The sequence below is a fragment of the Panulirus ornatus genome, chromosome 9 (genome assembly GCF_036320965.1).
Source record: "Panulirus ornatus isolate Po-2019 chromosome 9, ASM3632096v1, whole genome shotgun sequence".
Taxonomy (NCBI): domain Eukaryota; kingdom Metazoa; phylum Arthropoda; class Malacostraca; order Decapoda; family Palinuridae; genus Panulirus; species Panulirus ornatus.
The window spans coordinates 50,704,345-50,712,481 of record NC_092232.1 but is presented as its reverse complement, the minus strand read 5'-3'; positions in this window follow the sequence as shown (position 1 = coordinate 50,712,481).

Sequence of the window (8,137 nt, the reverse complement as noted above, 5' to 3'; positions counted from 1 at the left end):
GACCGCAATTGAGCATGTAACCTAGTAAATTCCTTCTAATCCAGGGGGAAATGATGTGATCATTACACGAAAGTGCACTTGGAAACTTGTCGTGACGCATTTCCTCGTGGATTGGAAGGAATATATATATATATATATACATATATATATATATATATATATATATATATATATATATATATATATTATCATTATGATAATCATTCCAAGGTCAATTTCTATGAAAGGGTTCTGGTGTTACCCAGGACCCTTTCGAAGGCTCCTGTAGCCCAAGACTACGTTGCTTCAAGTAACAGGGAAACGTAGGATCCTTTGGAGTAAGAAGTTCTTCGACGGGACTGGACTTTCAGTGATGCAGCCTCGCCAGAGGTGACTTCCCACTCGAGACATAACCTCGAGCGTGTGGACTCCTCGGCGGAGGCCGCTAACATACTCACATAGGAAAATGAAACACGGTAAGTTCCCAAGTGCACTTTCCTGTAATAATCACATCATCAGGGGAGACACAAGAGAGAACTATAACAGTCAGTTGATATACAACGAGAGACGTAGCTAGGACGCCATTAGGTAAACAAGTGATTGTTCAAGACAAACAACGAGCGTATCATATACTTATTATGTGGACAAGAAGGAAAATTGTTTACAAATTTTTTCAACAGTTTATATAGACCATCACTAATATTAAGATTATAATTCTTTGTGTATTCAGTGATAGAAGATTTAATGATATATATATATATATATATATATATATATATATATATATATATATATATATATATATATATATATATAAACGTGTGTGTGTGTGTGTGTGTGTGTGTGTGTGTGTGTGTGTGTGTAAGCTATCTCCCCCATCCCTGAGGATAGGGGAGATAGAAAACTTCCCATGTATTCCCTGCATATCGTAGAAGGCGACCAAAAGGGGAGCGGGGAACCCTTCCCATGTTGTATTTTTTATTTCTTAAAGTCGAACTGAGGAAGGAGCCAAGCGAGGAGTGCTCATCCTCCTCGAAGGCTCAGGCTAGGGTGCCTGAATGTGTGTGAATGTAACCAAGTAGAGAAGAAAGATGATGAGTTAGTAAACGAGAAAAGAGCATTGTTCGGGTGTTATCTCCTGGGAACGAGTGCGAGTGATTAGGCAATGTACAAGAGAAAGAGGAAGGAGCTCAAAAAAGGAGGTGCAGGGGCTGAAAAAAGAGGGCAGATGAGAGTTTGGGTGAGTGAGTATCAGCAAACTTCAGGGAGAATATGAAACTGTTTGGAAGGAGGCTAATAATGTCAAGATAGCAAGAGAACAAATGGGAGCGTTGGTGAAGGCAACAGATGGGGAAGAGTTAATAGACAATGAAGAGGTGAAGCTGAGTGAGTATTTCGAAGGACTGTTGATGATTGGATAGCAGATGTTGGGTGTTTTGGACGTAGAAGCATGCGTGCGAGGCAGTCATAGCAAGTGATCTGGTGAAATGAAAAGAGGTGATTAAAGGTTGATCAGAGAATATAAACGTCAAATCTCAGTTGCTCGGTGTTTTAATCTGAAATTTTAGGAGGAAATGATCAGACATCATGATCTGTTGACGCGGCGACAATCAACGAATTATCGACGTAGTTTCTTCTGTGGAGTCATCAGCTCATTTTGACCATTATGATGGTCATTTCTGCCCAGCGTTTGCCACTGATCATAATGATTATTTTTGCATACTGGATTTGGTTGGTGTAACCGGACTCTGCTCCTGCTCGAGGCTATATCACGAGTGAAACACCTTTGGCGAGGCTCTAACGCTGGGCACACAGTCTCATCATAGAACTTCTCAATCCAAAGGAGTCTACTTACCCCTGCCGCTGGATGTAGTGCAGCCTTGGGTTGCAGAAGCCTTCAGAGCGGTCGTGGGTAACACCAGAGCTCCTTAATAGAAATTGATCCTGTTGTGATTACGAATAATTTCGTGTTTTACAGTTATCAAAGTACGTGTGTTCCCTTACGAAGGTAGGTAATTCGCTCATTAAGCATCTAATGGCAGCTGGTTGTCAGCTGGTTCGATTCTAATTCCAATCTAAGCTTAGATGTACAATCACGAAAAAAAAAAGGTATGTTTTATACAGAAGTGCAAGCACCCTCGTTGTGTTTATTCTCACCTGAAGTGCTTGGTGTTTCTTGTTACTTAAAAGGCAAGGAAGAGGAGAAAGACCACATCCCAGGAGCATCCAAACAGGTGGCGTATTTTGCCATGAAAAAAAAAAAAGATAATGGGGATCAGTTATCAGTCATCGTGCTTCTGATAAGAAAAGTTAAGGAAAAATAAATTGCAATGATGAAGTTCATATCTCTCTTTTAGCATAACATCCATATCTACAACTTGAGACTCGTCCCTCTGGATTTGACATCAGCAGGATCCTTGTGCAAACATACTTGTAAAAGATACACTTGTGATAGATACACTTGTAAAAGATCGATAACTCCTGTAGACTTCAAGACTTCTAGGCCTTCATTTCCAATTCTGGTTGGAGTCTGGCTTGAACAGAAAGAAAATGGGAATATCAAGGATAAAGAAATTATATTGTGATGATAATGATTTGTTGTGATTACATTAGGGTCTTGAACCGAGATGGCTGTCCCGTTCCTTTCTGTTCCCCCTCTCTGTCTACCACGTCACATAAGTGTGTCTCTCTGTGTCGACTGGCCCCCTTTACCACACTGACGTAGACCCATTGATGCTTGCCCCTATTTCCAAAGCCTTGCCACTTAAACCATGACGCCCGAGAACATAATCAGCGCCGAGATTAAATAGATTTTTGACCAAGCAAGTTTATAAAGTGTGTCGGTAGGGTGTGTGGGGGAAAGTTACTACACCCATTTTAATGTCCAAACTAAAGTTGCTCATTTGGATTTTACTTTCCTTTTCGCCCCCAACTTAAACGAGGCGCGCGCCAAAGTTACACACGCCAAGTACAAACTTAGTCATTTTCTTACCCAGGGCATATTAGAGCTTTGTTGTGAGGAATTTGGTCAAAGAAAATAAGGAAAAAAAAATCATAATGCTTCAAGTCTCCAGTTTTATGTCCCCGTGTCTTTATTGTTGGCTACGGGTTTAAGAGAAGATGGATATATGTTAATCTACTTATATGAATACCTATATATCTATGTATATATATCAATCGATCTATTTGTCTTTTATCTACCTATCTATCATCTGTTTATCTATCTATCAGGTTTGTAGTCTAATCATGCTCGAGGCTCGTCCTGTCGTGTTCAAGGGTTGTATTGTCGTGCTCAAAGGCCCGTACCGTCGTCCTCAAAGGCCCGTACCGTCGTGCTCAAAGGCCCGTACCGTCGTACTCAAAGGCCCGTACCGTCGTACTCAAAGGCCCATACCGTCTTGCTCAAAGGCCCGTACCGTCGTACTCAAAGGCCCGTACAGTCGTACTCAAACGCCCTTACACTATGAAGACAGCCACAAGTTCGTGGTGACAGCAGAACGAACGTCCGTAGCCAACAAAGCTTGGCAGCGAACATGTCCTCCTTCGTAGTTTAACGAAATTCGTAAGTTTGGCAGATTTCGTTAAGTGTCTGACCTCAACAACGATTGATGGGCAAAATGTGGTCTTCATCACTCGCTCAGTCACACGTGAGGCAGAGGTGGTCCTCATTACTCGCTCAGTCACACGTGAGGCGGAGGTGGTCCTCATCACTCGCTCAGTCACACGTGAGGCAAAGGTGGTCCTCGTCCTCGTCAGTCACGTGAGCAAGTGTCTCGACGTCGTACACGTGAGGCAAGGTGGTCTCATCACTCGTCATCACCGTGAGGCTGGGGTCCTCATTCGTCGTCACACGTGAGGCAAAGATGGTCTTCATCACTCGCTCAGTCACACGTGAGGCGGAGGTGGTCCTCATCACTCGCTCAGTCACACGTGAGGCGGAGGTGGTCCTCATTACTCGCTCAGTCACACGTGAGGCAAAGGTGGTCTTCATCACTCGCTCAGTCACAATTCACACTCTGTCGTCTTCACCCTAAGCTTGAGATACGCGGCTTGAGGAGAGAGTATTGCATCACATATCAACTATATTCATAGAGATTTCTATCCTCACTGGGGGATTACATATACGTAATGCATCAGTCACCAGTCCACATACATATCTCTCCCGGACTCAAACGACCCCTGGTTAAACCTCTGGACTCGAGGCTTCACGAACAGTTAGATAGATCTTAATGGTCCCCAACACACACACACACACACACACACACACACACACACACACAACCCATACCAACTATCTTGTGCCATGGAGCATATTTACCGTCTGCGACCAGGAACCCAGGCTCGCAAGCCCTCCTTAAACACACCTCCTTCGGCCTCACATCTTGAGGGGCACGCGGGGGCACACAGATGCGTTTACATTAAGCCTAGGTAATCTGGCGCAGGCAGACTTGCGAAAGAATCCCTTTGATTATCCCGTTGTAATGATTGTAGACGTGAGTGGCTTATCGGTATTGATCACCCACCGTAATCGTGTTTACCTTTAAGCGGCCTCTATTCAACACGACATCCTCTCACACTTCAGGTGCAGGATGTTTGTGCTGTCTCAGGCCCTGGAATATGTATGTGTCGTCAGCCTCAGCCTTCGGCTCTCGGAACCAGGAGGAGGAGAGGCGTTGGGGGGGGAAAAACCTTTTTATGTACGTATGTATATCTCAGTACGCTTTGAATACCTCCCTTAGCTTGAAGCTTTCCAGTGATGAAGTATGTATATATATATATATATATATATATATATATATATATATATATATATATATATATATATATATATATAGCATGTTTACCAAATAGCGTTCTAGCTTCGTCTCTTCGATGTATATCAAATGACTTATATTTCTCTCTTGTGTCTCCCCTGATAATGTGATTATTACGCGAAAGTGCACTTGGGAACTTATCGTGTTTCATTTTCCCCGTAGACTCATAGGAATATATATATATATATATATATATATATATATATATATATATATATATATATATATATATATATATATATATATAGATAATAGATAGATAGATAGACAGATCTTTAGTTTGGAACACGCCTTTTCTGTCTTTCATTCGCGTTCTCGTGCAAAATTTCGCCCATCCTACTAGAAACGAAAGAGTCTCGCTTCGCGGGGAGGGGCTAAGCAAGCGGTGGGGGCTGGCCCGAAATTCCTGTTGTGTAGCTGTTGTCGGTAGACTGAGCATGAGGAGTGATGGGGCTTTGCCAAACATGGCCACACAAACACACTGCTTATCAGGGGAAAGGCTTGTCCCCCCAGACAGACGCCAGGGGAAGGCTTGTCCCCCAGACAGACGCTAGGGGAAGGCGTGTTTCCCAGACAGACGCCAGGGGAAGGCTTGTCCCCCAGACAGACGCTAGGGGAAGGCGTGTTTCCCAGACAGACGCCAGGGGAAGGCTTGTCCCCCAGATAGACGCCAGGGGAAGGCCTGTCCCCCAGATAGACGCCAGGGGAAAGGCTTCTTCCCCAGATAGACGCCAGGGGAAAGGCTTTTTCCCCAGATAGACGTCAGGGGAAAGGCTTCTTCCCCAGATAGACGCCAGGGGAAAGGCTTGTACCACAGGGATAAGCAATAAACACACTGATAACCCGAGTGGAAAGGTTATCCACAGACATTGGTCTTGGGGGGGCCTTACTCTCTGGGGAGGTGGGGTTCTCGACATCCCCTGAGACTCACGACACGGACAGGCCTGGAGGTAGAGGTGCTGCGTGAGTGTAAACAAAAGACGACTGGTTTACCGTGTGCATGGATGACGTTGCAACACATACGGGTCACTCCCGTGTGGCCAGTATTACCAAGAGCTTCTTCTGTCACGCCCTTGCCCAAGATGCCTTAGCATTAAGCTGATACACACACACACACACACACACACACACACACACACACACACACACACACACACATCTACACATATACATACGTATACATACTCATGAAACACCATTCAGCTTCTAATGACCCACTGCCATGCCCTCACACACTCAAGTCCAGTGTGTTACGGTGAATGTGAATTATTGGATTACATTAAGAATCACGTTTTTGATGAATATTGGAACTTCATTTCAAAATAATTGATTTATAGTTAGGATTACATTTTCAGTAAAAGATTGATATACGTTTTGGAAAAATAACTCACTGAATTACATTTTGAAATAAGTATTTGAGTTATATAGAGAATTACCTTTTCTCTTCGTAGAGTCTTGTACTCGCATGTACATCATCCATCTAGGCAATGTAATTTCGTCAATCTATACAAAAACTTGACTTACGAGGTGAGGTCAACAACTCTCTCTTCTCACCAGTGAACGAAAAAAAAAAATACAATTACTTGATTGATACGAATCACGAATATGAATGAACCAATGGGTCAAAGGTGTGTGTGTGTGTGTGTGTGTGTGTGTGTGTGTGTGTGTGTGTGTATCAACTGCTTCTGTAAGGATTAGGCGAATCATTACTGTACATCCTAATCTGCCTTGGCATTTTGTTGGCCCCACACACAATCAACTCGTACACCTGGTCTTCCATGTCTGTAGTCTCGTGTTAACAAACCTGGGTCTCAGGTTAATGGACTCAGGTATCTATGAAGATGATATTGACGCAAGTGACATCTGAACTGGTCACGGAGTCTGGGAACAGTGCCCTTACCAGTGATTATGAACAGTGTCCTTACCAGTGATTATGAACTGTGTCCTTATCAGTGATTATGAACTGTGTCCTTATCAGTGATTATGAACAGTGCCCTTATCAGTGATTATGAACAGTGCCCTTATCACTGGATAGGAGGAGGAGGAGGAGAAGCCAGTGTTGTTTTACCTGGCCATTCCCAAGTTGTTCAGTGTTGTATGGGAACATGCCATCATCTTTCAGAAAGTACGGTGGATTTCCTACTTACACCCCAAGCAGAACATGTATATATACATCTACCCACGTCAACCCAAGCAGAACATGTATATATACATCTACCCACGTCAACCCAAGCAGAACATATACATCTGCCTGCATAGACCCCAGGCAGGCCATAAACATCCACCTACATTAACCCAGGTAGACCATAAACATCTACCTACATAGACCCCAGTAAGAATATAAACATCTACCCACATTAACCCAGGTAGACCATAAACATCTACCTACATTAACCTAGGCAGACCATAAACATCTACCTTCATTAACCTAGGCAGACCATAAACATCTACCCACATAGACCCAGACAGACCATAAACATCTACCCACAGTAACCCCGGCAGAATATAAACATCTACCCACATCAACTCAGGTAGACCATAAAGGCAAATGAGCCTCTGGTAAAAACAAAAACGAAAGAAAAAAACCCCGCTGCCATATTTAGAGATGATGCGTGAAAACTCAGGCCGAAGACCCTACCACTGGATCAAGCCAGGCCTTCCCTTCCCCTCCCCACCACTGCCACTGAAGAAACAATTTCCTCAGTCACAGCGCGTCTGAAAAATAACAGGAAAATCGGCAATTTCATATTTCTATTTCCCGACTGATCCTCGAATATGGCGTTGGAGGTGGGTAGGTAGGGAGGGGGAGGAGGAGGAGGAGGTCGGCCCGCCCGCCCGCCCGAGCGCCTCCTCCTCCGCCGTCGTCGCACCACCTCCCGCTAACCTGGACTTTCCCCCGTGATATATTGCCTGGTTTACGTGGGTATTTGCCCCTCGAAGCACTGTTCATCACCAGGGGGAGGTGGGTGGTCGAGGGTCGTCTTGGCGGCCTCATACCACGCCCTCGGACGTAGTTACCTCGGATGGCGGCGTCCTCGAGGCGGAAGCCCAGGTAAATAAGAGTGAAAACAGGGAAAGGGTCAGACCTCCTGCGTCGTCGTCGTCTGCCTCCCTCCCTCCCTCTCAACCATCCCCCTCCCGCGCCACACTGGGGAGCCGCGGGAACGACTCTCGAGGGACTATTTGGCATCCCGAGATGATGGAACCGGTATGAGCCTGTAGCTGCTACTCCTCCAATCTCCAATCTCCTCTCATGTAACACATTGCCACATCCACACACACACACACACACACACACCTCCCGACCCCTCGCCCTCTCTCCCTCTCTCCCTCTCTTTCTCTCT